The sequence below is a fragment of the Tinamus guttatus genome, unplaced genomic scaffold, assembly GCF_059628265.1.
Source record: "Tinamus guttatus ecotype Peru unplaced genomic scaffold, ASM5962826v1 Tinamus_guttatus_pri_ptg000618c, whole genome shotgun sequence".
Taxonomy (NCBI): Eukaryota; Metazoa; Chordata; class Aves; order Tinamiformes; family Tinamidae; genus Tinamus; species Tinamus guttatus.
The window spans coordinates 905,863-920,731 of NW_028289152.1; the positions used below are offsets into that span (position 1 = coordinate 905,863).

The window sequence follows — 14,869 nt, forward strand, 5'->3', positions numbered from 1 at the left end:
TCAGGCTCTGAATGGATTACAGAGGACTACAGGCAGATGGATTGTCAGAGTTCACTGAAACATCTTTTGACAGAGACTGCCATCATCAGCTGGACAGCAACCAATTGCCCAAGTAAAAGATGCCAAATAAAAAGTTCCCAGAAAAGTCTAGATTTTAAAATGACACTCTGTGCCTGAACATCTGTGAAGCAAGTGGATTCTTCGAACCACCCCCTTCCGCTTATAGAGCCAGCAACTCCTGTCATTAACTCTGACGGGAGCTTCAGAGCAGGCACATTGTTTCCCTCTGCCAAGAACAGACATTTGGCTCCAGAGGTGGAGGTCTGGTCTTGGGCTTGGCAAACACCTGGAGCGTCTGTCTGCATTTTGTCACTCTTTGCCCATGCATGGCCCGTGTCCATGTGTGTGAGCGTGAACAAAACCCGGCAAAGGGAAGAGCCCTGTCATGTGACACATATTCCTGCAGGCTCTGGCCGTGGAATGGGAAGGCTGCTCTGGGGTGGATGGTGCCAGCACAAAGGTGCCTCCTGAAAATCCCTGTAGCCACAGCCTCCAGCCTGCCCACTTGAGTGTGATCTCCTCCTGAGCAGACCCTCCTCTGACAGGGGGCTCATGCTGGCTGCTTCCCTGCTGCTGGGCTCTGACCCATGCTGTGCTGATGGAGAAGAGTAAAGTGCCTGTCATGTGCCCCCTCCCTGCCAGCTCTGCTTCCTGCATGTCTTGTGTTTTTCCCTTCCCGCCTTTTCCTAGCATCACATGACGGCAAGTTACTCCTTGGGGAGATGTGGCATTCTTCATTCCTAGGATAATGTGGAAGCTTTGGGAAGAGTTGAGGAAAGCTATGGGAAATGGAGGCAGTCCAGGAGGGATACTGCGAGTGATTTAGCAAACATGCAGTACTGTCTATGAGAGGAGCGGGTCCAGGGAGCCCGAGAGGCAGTGGTTGAACCAGAGAGTGCAGATAGCTTGTCTGCAGGTTTTGGGGAATCTGCACAAGGCAGCTCTGCAGTGGGATGAGGGGCAAAGCCAAGCGTTTGTGAGGAACTGTGAGGAACATGGGCAAACCCACAGATGTTCATTTCCAAGCAAATGAGTTCCATATTTGCAATAGGAGCTTCTCAGGTGCACTCCCTCCATGACTGGACAGGAAAATGGGCAGCAGCAGAGGCTGAAGGACTCCCTGGTTATTAATGAGAGGAACTTGCAGGTTTCTGTCATGAAAGAGCTATTGCAATGTCTTTCCCATCCTGGGAGGACCTGTGGGAGAACAGAGCCCCACAGGGCTGCCAACAGAGGCTCAGCACGGGGGACAAGGGCACCTGCAATGGATCCAGATGTCCATAACCCTGTGATTGCATTCCACTGCAAATCCCTTTTCTTAAAAAAGGCCACACACAAAATCTCCTCCAAAGACCACCACCAACAAAAGAAATAAACATAATTAAGGAGGGCTATAAAAGCAAAGAACGGTAAAGTGTGAAGAGGGTTGACTAACCACCTCCTTCTTGACATCCTCTTCAAAGTTTATTTCTTATTTCATTTTGATTGACATTTTTTCATATTCAGGTCCACACAATTAAAACAGATATACTTGTATGTCTTGTGCAGAGTTAAGTGGCCCAAAGCCCCTGGAACAGCAATTGCTCACTCTATGTTCAGAGCCATTCCTGCTAGGAGATGCTGAGCTCTCTTGCCTGCTCTCTCTTGCCCTGCTCAGTTCCCATCCACCCCAGACACCAGGATGCTGCAGTGATGAGGTCCAAAAGGCGTCTGCAGGCTGGCCATGGATGAACAGAGGTTCCTGCAGGTTTTGTGGCGGAGGAACTGTGAAGGGAAGGAGCTGCTGGGTGCCGCAGCGAGAAGAGCATTGTGGTGGCTGCCAAGGAGCAGCTGGATGATTTGGTGGGCTCAGCAGTTAGTGCTCCCTCCCGCGGTGGCAGCAGCCACCTGCACTATGTGTCTGTGAGGCGAGTGTGGCGTGATGCTCGTTGCCCTCCCTGACAGCCGGGCTTTGTGTGCGCAGCCGTGGTCATGTGAGCGCAGTTGCAGTGCCCAGCGAGAACAAGACCCAATGGGGTTAATACCTGTGGCACAATCTGCATGGGGCAGCCCCTGAGTGCCCCATGCATCCCTTGCCCACTACAGAGCCAGCCCTGGCATGGCCCGCGGAGAGGAGGGTCAGACCCCTCTGTGACACGGGCTGTGCTCACAGGGGACATCCCCTGTCACAGGCACAGCAGTCAGAGCGCACGCTGCGACCTTTCCTCACACGTCGCGACGAGCCTGGGAGAGCCCACGCGCTGGGACTGCTCTCGGCTCTGCTCTGTTGCGAGGAGCCCACGACCCTGAGCGGGAACCAGCGAGGGGCGGCCAGAGTAGCACAGGGCTGAGGTGACGTGTACAGGAGGAGCAGGAGAGGAGCTGTTTCCTCATCACCTCCTGTTTGCTCTTCATCCAGAGCAAATGAGCAAAGAAACTAGGATGGAGCTCTGGGACTCTGGCCTTGGCAGGTCTCATGGGCAGCGATTGCCAGTGCTGCCAGCACAGGGTAAGGCCTCTGGGAGGTCTATCTCAGGAAGTCTCACAGAGATCATGAACTGTGAACATGGCTGTGGAAAGCCTGGGGCTGGAGGAGCGTGGCTGGGGCTGGAACTGCTGCCAGAGCCCAGGCTCATGGTCCCCTCTGCCTCAGTTGGCAGTGTGGCTGTCAGGACTCCTGGCTCCCAACCCTCATGCTATCCCCACTGTCCTGGGACACCCCACTCAGAAGTCCCTGCCACAGGTGCTTCCCAGTGGGGAAGGCCTACCTGAGCTGCCAGGCCTCCCCACTAATGCCATCTTGATCTCAGCTGCTGAGACCCTCTCAGGGTTGGACTCAGTTTGCTCATTGAGTACGACTGCAGGTGTCACCTCCTTGGTTAACCATGTGCTGCACCTTTGTGAGCGGGGCCACACAGAGCCTGATGTGTCTTCCACTTCTTTTCCAGAGACCCTTGCTATCTGGGAAGGAGTCTCCGAGTACATTCGAGATCAGCTGATGTTGAACAAGGTGGGTCTGCCATTATGCATCTCCCCAGAAGCCCTTCTTCTGCACTGGAGGTATTTGAGGGATGAGTTCTCTATGTTTCCTAGCATTTTTTGAGAGCATGGAGAAGAAGGGGAATGAAAACACCTCAGGTGCTCTTCTAAAGACATTCTCCAAGGGTTCTCCAAGGCTTTCCCCACTCCTCCATTCATCCCCTTTGCACAGCAGGATTGAGCAGGACACTAAGCTCCATCCTCATGCAGCTGACCAGTCAGAAGCCTCTTCACCTAGCACTCGAATAATGCTTTTCTTCCTTCTTCTTTGCAGGGAGTCAGAGTTATTCGGCTTGGCACCTTTGGTGTGGTGACGGAGCAAGTCGCTGTTAGGAAATACGGCCTTGTGACTGTTCACAGACCCGTGTTCAATCTTTCAAAGAGTATTGCGGAGGTTCACAGCCGCACCTATGATAAGTCCTATGCCCCTGGTAAGAGGACATGCTGAAACTTGGGCTTCCCTTTTTTTGGGACATCTTTGAGCAGGGCATAAATTCTATTCAGCAGTGACTGTTAGAGCTCCAGACTTCCATCACCACGTTCTCCAAACAGCTTCCATTTGTAGCTCTCAGGACCTCAGCATGGCGATTACCATTATACTCCCTCTCTCCCTGACCTCATTTTAGCTGACATTCTGTAAAGGCAAATAGCAGCATTCATGCTGCTTTTTCCCTTCCCCTTGCACCTTGTAGTAGGCCAAAGTCAGCTTTACAGAGCCCTCAAATAGAGAAGGGGACACCAGTGAGTGTTTTTTTTTTTCCTTCTTTCTATCATCCATGTGACATGGGCCAGTGAAATCTTTCTCAATGTGGAAAGGACTGAGCTTGGCCCAAGTCCTGTGACCTGGCACCCATTAAGGCAACTTGCTCCCTTCCTCCTCTCCTTGTCCTGCCATCGAGCCTCACATTCGTAGGAGATGATTGTATCCATTTCTTTCCTACTCTGTAGTAGGGGAGAAGGCATTGCTGTCCGCTTGGCACATCTGCTTGCAGAGTGCTTTGAGCATCTTCCCGCATGATTTTTCCCAGAAAGTGCAAGAAGTTCTTGAGCAGCTGCTTGCTTGAAGACCACAAATCTGTTGGTGCTGTGTTTCAGTGTGTTCTGCTAGTAACTTTGTTCCTCTTGGTCTGCTTCCTAGGCCATAAGCTTTGTGAGCCCCTGAAATTTGCTCACATAGCCGCATACGTCCTTCTTCCCCGTGAAACGGTGGAGGCTGGCGTAAAGGAGACCCTGCGCCTCTTCCGCCGCTGCATCAAGAGTGGGAAGAATGTTGTGTTTGTGTTGAAGAACATTGGCATGCTTATAATTGAAGGGGCAGATGTGAAAATGCAATTTTACAAAGAGTTCCTGGAAAGACTTAATGGGACCGACCAGATGCTAGCGGCTCTTCTTGCGGTAAGTTCTCCAGTTCTCCAGTGCTCCCCATTACCTTTTTGAATTCCCAAGGCAATGCAATTCTATTAGCCTGCCATAAACTGTGGAAGGACATGGACAGTCCTGGCTGAGAGGAATGCCAGCTACCGGGACAGTTTGTCTTGGGCATTCAGAGGACTTGGCAATGAAGTTGAACCTGTGCAGAAGTGTACTGGGTCCACTCAAGATTCATACAACCCAGGAGCCAATTTCAACAATCTCAGGAAAAAAGGCCAAGACAACAGGAGGCTTTGTGGGGTTTTTTTGTCCCACAGACTTTGCTCCTTGCAAAAAGCCTTGCTTTCATGCCCCTTTTTGTGAGGATGTCCTCGGAAACTATTTTTCTCTAGAACATGTCTGGTATGGTAAGGCAGCAAGCTCAGCTGATTCCCCTTAAGCTGTTGAAAACTATTGCTCTGGGCCCCCCCCGGAAGCTCGGCCTGATCTCCTCATGGGATAAAGTTGCCAGGGCAAATGGAGATGTCAGACCTCTCTGTCAACTTTGTGTTGACCTCATTCCCCTCCCTTTTACGTTGCAGGGCCTGAGTGTGACTGGGATAAACTGCTCACAATATTGGATCCTCATGGTCCTCTTGCTCTGTAGCATTCCTAGTTCAGCATGTAAATCAGTGATGAGTGCTTACCCCACTCTCTGGGCAGGAAGCAGAGGCACAGAACGAGCAAGGCCCAGAGGGAGAGAATGTTGGGAGAGACTGTGGGGTTAACCCCACATCTGACCGCTTCTTCATCAGCTGAGGAGGCATCAGGTCTAGACAGCAGGAAAAACACAGTGGCCCACTTAGTGAAATGCCTTCTCATGTGCTTGCCTCCTTTGATTTCTGCATTTGGAAAGACTTAAGCTAACTGACTCTCTGAATGCTGACCCTTGCCAAAGGCCTGAGTATGTTCCTCCCCCTTCTCCTTTTTTTCTCTCCACTTGTTATGGTGCAAAACTGAGGGGCTGCTGATGGGAATAGAACAATCGAAAGTTTCAAAACCAGCTTCTTCTCTAAGCAGTAGAAGAGTTTGTTTCCCCTGTGAGCACTTGGATAATATTCTTGGTACCATGTCCCAGATGTCTGTCTCGTTTGCAGATGCCGCAGATGAGGAATTCGGTGCTGTCGGGCTCTGAAACTGCTCTTTCGCAGACCCGCTCTGGTCATGTCATTGTCTTTCCCGAGTGAGTATGTTTCCTTCTTAGCCCTTGGCTGGCCAAGCAAGCAGCTGCTCATGGCATGTTTTGTAACCTTGTGTTTCCAAGCCTTGTGAAGGCTACTCGGAAAGCCATTCATGAGCATGAACCCTTTCAAATGTGCATCAAAGTAAAGGTTCCTGGCAGTTGCTACCTTGGGACATTTTCAAGTCTTCTGTTCTTCTTGACATCTGCATGAATGAAATGCTTCACAATGGTGTTTTCAAATATTCACTTGAGTCATCTCTTTCTTTTTCTTTTTTTTTTTTTTTTGGCGGAGGGGCAGAGACCTATGTAGGCCAAAGTAAAGCCTGTACTAGTCAAGTAAAAAGCTTTCTCCTGGCTCACATGGTGCTAAGTGTTTTGTTCCATTACGTGTCTGGGAGATACAGGTTCTTTTTTACACATGCATGGAGATGTTCTTGGGAAGGCTTGCAAGTGATCTGGAGGGTGAGACAGGAATTAGAAAGGATGTTGGAAAGGAGTAGGAAAGAGGACTAAAGTGTTCTGCCTGAACAGGAGCAGGAACAGGAGATGGGTGATGATCCCAAAAGCACACAAGGGATTTGGGTTGAAATTGCTTTGGCAGTTTCACAGGAAGCACAGGGAAGAGTCAGAGAAGAAAGGTCATCCCCTCCAGGCGTTGGAGGTCTTCATGACGCCTCTCACCTTGCTGAGAGACTCCTCCAGCATCTGGCCTCTTCTGCCTATTGCGCTTTGAGAAAAGAGGGACTTCCCAGCACCTCCCAAATGCTCCTGTGTCCCCACTATTCACACCAGGTGCAAAGGAAGTGCAGTGCCCCCTCGCGTTTAGCGTGATGCCTTTTCTGCTTTCCAGGTACAAGGTGGAGAGTAGAGATCGAAATCCACCTGGCGCACCTGTAAAGGCCAGGCAGGAGGAGGAGAGGAGAGGAGAGGCCAGCACTGTCCAGGAAGGTAATGGAGCTGCTGCTTCTTGGTGGAGGCTTTTGCCTTCTCCTTCTGTGCTCCTGGGTAGGCCATCGGAACCCAAGTGACAGTGTGATGCCTCAGGTAGCATGAGGCGCTAGATGTGACGCTGCTCCCCCAATAGGGCAAATCTCAAGTGAGTCCTGAGGGAACAAGACCTCAGTGCAGCACAACGCTCCCAACTGTACTAATATCTCCAAGTTCAACTTTCCTCCATTTCCATGTCCTGCTCTCCTAAACATGCCTCATAAACACCCCCAAAGCAACTCATTGGTTTTGATTGTGTCAACAGAGGAACTCTAGGCATGTGAGATCAGTACGCACATCCAAGGATCTGCTCCCTTGCCTTAAATTACCGCCCTCAGAGACACTCTGTTAGGCCACCCATACATCCCAGCAAGTCTCCTTTTTCACAACGGGACAGAGAGTGAGAAAAGCGCTAGTCCAAGAAATGATGTTGTAAAGTACAAATGAAAAGACAGAGAGAAGGCAGTGTCCAGAATGGCCAAAGTCCAGCCAGGAATAAAGGCTTCAGAGGAATCAGCCTGACACCTCACAATTTGACCTCAGGCTGAGAAGAACTGCATAGCCTTCCTTTTCAAGAGCCCTCTGCAATGCTGTCCTGAAGGGTTTTCTCGTCTTCTGCCTACAGGAAATGTTCCTGCCAATCGTCTCCTCTCCAGAAAAAGTGGCGCGCCACCGACACTTGCAAACAGAAATATGCCAGGAGAACAGGGGACGAAACCTGAGAGAAAAGGAACTTCTGGAAGGTGAGACACTTGGAGGAACGGATGAGGGTGACCCTGTAGCTGTGTGCTTGTGTGGGTGAGATGCTTCCTAGGTGCAACAGGTTCCAGGCAGCTCTAAGAGTTTTGGATCCCATGAAGGAGCTGGGACTTTTAGACAGCGTTCAATATGTTTGCCAGGATGGGGGATCTGTGTCCCTTAGAGGCTCCATCTGTAATGAAACCTGCTCTTCTCCTTGCTGCATCAAGAGAGAGCCTGTATCTGGGCATACGGAGCATTCCTGTGGTCACATCTTGCAGCTCTGGGCATTTCAGCGGGGGGTGATCTCTGTCTCTGTTCATGTGAACACAGTCAGTTGAGCCCATATCATTCATGGCAACAGCCAACAGAACTGCCTTCAGCTGCAGATTCCTGTGAGGACAGGACGGAGAGCCAAGACCCTCTGTGCTCACAGCACCTCTCTATATTGTCTCTTTTCAGCGTATTTCCAGCCATCCCCGGGACATCCTCCCAGAAGCCAAGGAAGGGCAGGAGGAAGGGCCGTCCTGCAGCCATGCCCCCAGTTCAGAAAGTTAACAATCGAGTGGGGAAGTGGGTGGAAGAGGTATGTGCTACTGACTGAGAAAATCCATATGCCCTGTGGATTTGTGGGAAAGCAAACTCACTTCTCTGGGCAGTGAGTGTGAAAGATGCCTTCCTGAGGCTTCATTTGGCCCCATTGGCTGACATTGTCCTGGCTTTGCTATAAAGGGTGAAGGTCATACTATATGCAATACATATGTTATACAAATTGCAATACATATGTTACTACTGCGTTCCCAGAAAGACATGAGAAGGCCCTCTTTGGTTCTCGTGGGAAGGTACCTGCTAGGTCTTTCAGAGTTAGGGCATGCACAGTTTTGGTTTAGCTCAGCTCATCAGTCATGTCCATAAGACAATGCATACCTGTGCTGACCTGCTAGGATTACCTTAGGGGCATTAGAGGGCTGTGAGGAAGGCTCAAGTGAAGGGACAGAAGAGGGGGTGAGAAGTGATCTTCATGCACTGAAAAAGAACACAGGCCAGTCCTAATCTTTCTTATTTCTCTTCTGTGTCCCCACAGGCCTGGCAATATCACTTCAGAGTAAGAGGGAAAGGGACTCACGGCTTTCCTCCGATCTGAAGCCCTGGGACGATTTCCCTTTCCTTTGCCTTTTGCTGAAGAGACAAGGAAGGAAACTGACATAAATGAGAGAGAAGCATGCTTTTGGGAAACTCCTTGGAATAAACGCCACTGTTTCCTGAGACATATTTTCCAGAAATATCCCTTAGTGGTTGAGCTGCTAAAAAACCGTTTTGTGGAGAGGGATTTGGGAGTCCTGGTGGGTAACAAGGTAAGCGTGAGGCAGCAATGATGTGCCCTCTTAGCCAAGAAGGCCAATGGGATCCTGGCCTGCATTCACGAGTGTTGCCAGCAGGTTGAGGGAGCTCATCCTGCCCCTCTTCTCAGCTCTGGTGTGGCCACACTTGCAGTACTGTGTACAGTTCTGGACAGCCTAGTACAAAAGGAATGTGGAGCTTCTAGAGGGGTCCAGCGTAGAGCAGTGAACATGATTAAGGGACTTTGGCATCTATCGTATGAGGAAAAATTAAGCGACCTGGGCCTCTTTAGCCTGGAGAAGAGAAGACTGAGAGGGGACCTTATCCATATGTCCAAATACCTGAGGGGAGAGTGTAAAGGGGATGGGGCTAAACTCTTCTTGTTGGTGGCTGGTGACAGAACAAGGGGTTAGAGGAACACATTGAAACATAGGAAGTCTCATGTCCAGGTGAAGAAGAACTTCTTTCCTGTGAGGGTGACAGAGCCCCAGGACAGACTGCCCAGAGAGACTGTGGAGTCTCCTTCTTTGGAGATACTCAGAACCTGCCCGGATGTGATCTCGAAGGGAAGGGCTCTGGAGCAGACTCTCGTGCTGGAGCTCCTTGTCTAGAGGCGAACAACAGAGTGAGACGCAGCCCCAGCGCTGACCCCCGTGTGGGCAGTGCTGAGCTCCCGGCCAGAGGCGGCTCTGACTCAGCGGGGGCGGGGCCAACAGGGCAGACAGGGTTTTCAAAAGCTGCCCCCAGGGAGCGCAAGCGACCAGGAGCGCAGGCATCAGGCAGGGCGTGGTGCGGCAGTTGGTGCAGGCAGGGGTCAGGGAGTCTCCTCCCAGGTGTGGAAAAGAATCCTCTCCCCAGACTCTTCCAGCGGCGGGAGATTAGGTAAAGCCATGGTCTCCACTTGGCGGAGAGCTTCCACTAGGAAGACTGTGGCGACACAGACTGAACCGCCACGGAAACATGCAGCGGTCCAGGGGATTGGCGAAAACACAGCCTGCCTTAGGTGTGATCAGGTGGACGACCTGCTCAGCCTGGTGGCGGAGCTAAAGGAGGAGGTAGAACGGCTGAGGGCCATCAGGGAATATGAAAAAGAAATAGACTGGTGGAGCTGCGTTCTGCAGTCTTCCCAGGAAAGCCACTCAGAGAACCCCTCGATACCTCATAGGGCAGAGGGGGCAGAATTAACAGTATCGAGGGATGATCAATAATGGAAACAGGTTCCCACTCGAGGTGGCAGAAGATCCCTTCCATAGCCCACCTCACCTACACCTGGGACCACATCCAACAGGTACGAGGCCCTGGAACTTGGGGATCAGATAGAGGAGGCCTTGAACCAAGGCCCATCTAGGGGGCTGTCTACAGAGAGGCAGTCTAGTCCATGCTGCAAGGCTGCTCCCCCTAAGAGAGAAAAGGAGCACCCGGAAGAAGCAGCGGATAATCGTCGTGGGTGACTCCCTGCTGCAGGGCACAGAGGCGCCGATGTGTAGACCGGGCCCCTCATCCAGAGAGGTCTGCTGCTTGCCAGGGGCCCAAATAAAGGATGTCACAGAAAGGCTCCCAAGGCTTGTTCAGGAGTCTGACTATTACCCTCTGGTACTGTTTCATGTGGGCACTAATGATGCCATGGGGAAAATGAGGGATATCAAGCAAGACTTCAGAGCCCTAGGGATGGCCATCAAAGGTATGGAGCCCAGGTAGTGTGCTCCTCTATCCTGTCAACGAGGGGAATGGATTCAAGGAGGAGAAGGCGGATATGGCAGATTAACAACTGGCTGTGCCGCTGGCCTTGGCAACAGGGTTTTGGCTTCTATGACCATGAGACTCTGTTTTATGACCACCAGCTAGTGGGAAATGATGGTATCCATCTCAGCAAGAGGGGCACACGTCTCTTTGCCAAAAGGCTGGCCAACCGGGTTAGGAGGGCTTTAAACTAGACAAGAAGGGGGAAGGCGAGTGTCACACAGACACGGCGAACAGTACCGCGCAGCCTAGGTCAGATGACGTCCAGCAGGAGTATGGTAGTGGGGAAGTGTGGTTATGAAATGATCACGGAGGGTCCTCTTTCACCCCTCCTGGGAAAGCTACGGGCTTGGTTACTTCCCTGAAATGCCTGTACACCAACGCACGAAGCATGGGTCATAAGCAGGACGAACTGGAAATTTGTGTGTGGTCCCAGCGACATCATCTCATTGGAATCACAGAGACGTGGAGGGATAGCTCGCACGACTGGAGCGCTGCCATGGAAGCCTATGTGCTCTTTAGGAAGGACAGGCTGGGAAGGCGAGGTGGTGGAGTTGCTCTTTATGTGAGAGAGCAACTGGAATGCATGGAGCTCAACCTGGGAGTGGAGGATGAGCGAGTTGAGAGCTTGTGGGTAAGGATTAGAGGGCAGGCCAATGTGGGAGACACTGTGGTGGGTGTCTGCTACAGGCCACCTGACCAAGACGAGGAGGTTGATGAGGCCTTTATAGTCAGCTGGATATTGCCTCACAGTCACAGGCCCTTTAGAGCCGCAGGCCCTAGGGACAAGAGAAGAAGCTGGGGGAGAGGAAGACTTGCCCTGGGAATAGGAGGATTGGATCAGAGAGCACCTAAGGAAACTCCATACCCACAAGTCCATGGGCCCTGATGGGATGCACCTCAGAGTGCTGCGTGAGCTGGCAGAGGTCATAGCTAAGCCGCTCTCCATCATCTTTGAAAGATCCTGGAGAACGGGGGAGGTGCCGGAAGACTGGAAGGCCAATGTCACGCCAGTCTTCAAAAAAGGCAAGAAGGAGGACCCAGGCAACTACAGGCCAGTCAGCCTCACCTCCATCCCCGGAAAAGTGATGGAACGGCTCATACTGGCTGTTGTCTCCGGGCACATGGAGGAAAAGAAGGTGCTCAAGAGTAGTCAGCATGGATTCACCAAGGGGAAATCATGCTTGACTAATCTGATAGCCTTCTATGATGGAATGACCGGCTGGATAGATGAGGGGAGAGTGGTGGATGTTGTCTATCTTGACTTCACCAAGGCTTTTGACACCATCCCTCACAACATCCTCCTGGGCAAGCTCCAGAAGTGTGGGATAGATGAGTGCACAGTGAGGTGGATTAGGAACTGGCTGGATGGCAGAGCTCAGAGGGTGGTGATCAGCGGTGCCGAGTCTAGTTGGAGGCCTGTAGCTAGCGGGGTCCCCCAGGGGTCAGTCCTTGGTCCAGTCCTGTTCAATTTATTCATCAATGACCTGGATGAATGCACAGAGTGCTCCCTCGTTAAGTTTGCTGATGATACCAAACTGGGAGGAGTAGCTGATACCCCAGAGGGCTGCGCTGCCATCCACAGGGACCTGGAAGGACTGGACAACTGGGCGCTGAAAAACCTCATGCAATTCAACAAGGCCAAGTGCAAGGTCCTCCATCTGGGGAGGAATAACCCCAGACACCAGTAAAGGCTGGGGACTGACCTTCTGGAGAGCACCTCTGCAGAGAACGACCTGGGTGTCATGGTGGACGACAAGTTGACCATGAGGCAGCAGTGTGCTCTTGTGGCCAAGAAGGCCAATGGGATCCTTGGGTGCATTAAGAAGAGCGTCTCCAGCAGGTCGAGGGAGGTGATCGTGCCCCTCTACTCAGCCCTGGTGTGGCCACATCTGGAGTATTGTGTCCAGTTCTGGGCTCCACAGTACAAGAGGGATGTGGAGCTGCTGGAGAGAGTCCAGCACAGGGTCACAAGGATGATGAGGGGCCTGGAACATCTGCCCTATGAGGAGAGGCTGAGGGAGCTGGGCCTGTTCAGCCCGGAGAAGAGAAGGCTGAGAGGAGACCTGATCAGTGTCTATAAGTACCTCAAGGGAGAGAGTGAAGAGGATGGTGCTGGTCTCTTTTCAGTGGTGGCCACCAACAGAACTAGAGGTAATGACCACAAACTGAAGCACCAAAAGTTCCATATGAACTTAAGGAAAAATTTTTTAACAGTGAGGCTGACAGCGCGCAGGAACAGGCTTCCCAGAGAGGTTGTGGAGTCTCCTTCTCTGGAGATCTTCAAAACCCACTTGGATGCAGTCCTGTGCCATGTGCTCTAGGTGACCCTGCATGTGCAGCATGTGCAGTGGGGTTGGACTAGATGACCTCTAGAGGTCCCTTCCAACCTCAAGCATTCTACGATTCTATGATTCTATGAAAAGTCCTCAAGATGGTGTCTCATTAAGGGAGAGCCATATCAATTCCTACTCCATGAGTCATGGAGCCCCATAGGGTAGAACGGATTTGGGCAAGCTCACTCCCACACAGACCCCTCTGTGGCCTAGCTCACAGGGCAGCTCTCTGAACTGCAGCTGAAAGCCTCCAATGCCAAAGAACTCAAGCACAGAGCAGGATCAGCTTGGAGAAGAGGGAGAACAAGGAGCACTAGAGGCAGACAGGTCCTCAGGAAATCCTTCGTCTTCCCCAGCTAGGCATGCTGCCTTGCACACAGCAACACGGCAAGGCATTCGCTCTCAGCCTCTTTATTGGGCATTATGAAATGGGCCCGTGGCAGGAGACACATGCCTCTCTTGTGCAGGGCTGTGAGTGCAGAGAAGGCCATTCATGCCCTCGACTCCATGGCTTCAGGACAAGGGTTCTGCTGGATGGGAGAGGAGACATGGGGGACTTGATCAGAGGAAGGTGTCTGCATGAGCAGGACTGGCCATGACTTACCCAAATCCATCCTGCCCTGACAATTCTCTTAGTTCCTCTCATTCTCTGTCCTTCTGTTTTCCCTGGAGCTGTCCCTGCCAGGAACTGTTCCTCTGTCCCAACATCTTTTCCCTCATTCACACTCACAGAGATGCTTTGATGTTATGATCTCCTTCCATCTTCCGTGTGCTCAGTTGCACTCTCCTGAAATCCCCTGGCTCTGGGCACTGGGCAGGGACATTTCTGTGCATGCAGGTCCTGAGGAGCAGTTCAGAGAAAACCTTATCCTCTCACGCAGAGCTTCTCCCTGCCTTTCCATGAGAACATGCCCAGGCTGGCTGAGCACTGACCCTTGCAAGTGGCAGAGTCTCTGCCCTGCTTGTGCACAGGACACTGCTCTGAATTACAACCCTGAGAAGATATGAGAAGACTCCTCCAGGCAGCCCAATAGCACTGCTCTGCTGTCAGAGACTTGCTGTATCAAGAGCCATGCAGATATCTCCAACAATGAGCCCTCCTCTGTCCTCCCAATCCACCCTCTTATTTCTCTCTCCCCTTATGTCTTCTCATCTCATGTCACCAAGAGCAGGCAGTGCCTGGAGCTCTGCTGCTCTTCACAGAGGAGCTGCTCCTGGACAGCGCTGTTTCTTGGTTTTAATGCCAGTTTGCCATGAGCTCAGCCTATCCCAAAAGCCTTGTCCCACCTGGGAACAGTGGCCCAGCTCAACGGATGACTTGATTTCTCCTTTGTACTCTGTCCTCCCAGATGATGCTCACTGAGCAGACTAAAATAATCATGTAGATCTCTGAATTAAACCAGCTAATACAATTCTGTGCAGACACTCGATTCAGTGACAGAAAAATAGCCCAGCATCATCATGTCACATGCTTGGCATTCCAGCATGTCTTTAGCAGATAGAGCTGGGAACCCACAGGAGAATCATGCCCTTTTGGAGTGGTTGCTGGGCAATTGCCTGTGAGAGTCTTTGAACAGATTCTTCCCTATATTCCATACATACAGAGTGTGCAAGGTTTAATAGAACAAGTTTAATTTGAACCTAGTTGATGTTACAAGGGAGTTTGATTTAGCAGCGTGATTCTATGATATACAGAAATCACAAATGCACTTACCCAGTTCAGTCACAATACCAATGTGATCGCTGTTATCAATATCTACAGTATGTTCACGTGCAGAATGCTGGGCATCCCTAGTGGCCAGAAAGGAATACACAGGATGAAGTCAGCACACGCTCATTGCTCTGTTCAAGATTCCTTCATTAGTTGTTCAGGTTTTATTCTGTATGTTGAGCTGAGCCACAAATACATTTCCCTCATGCTGTTCTGGTTAATCTCAGGGAGATATTCACATTCATTTTATCAGCTCAGGAAGAAACGTTTACACCAGTTAATCCACTCAAGAGTTACAGCTGCTTCTCTAACATGAAGGTCATGCTCTGGTGCCCTGTGTGTTGG

The 14,869-nt window shown here is 51.3% G+C and overlaps 1 pseudogene; it reads left to right on the plus strand.

Annotated features, from left to right (window-relative positions):
• The first annotated feature begins 2,481 nt into the window (after positions 1-2,481).
• Positions 2,482-14,869, plus strand: part of LOC148592340 (coiled-coil domain-containing protein 81-like) — a 38,167-nt pseudogene continuing 25,779 nt past the window's right edge.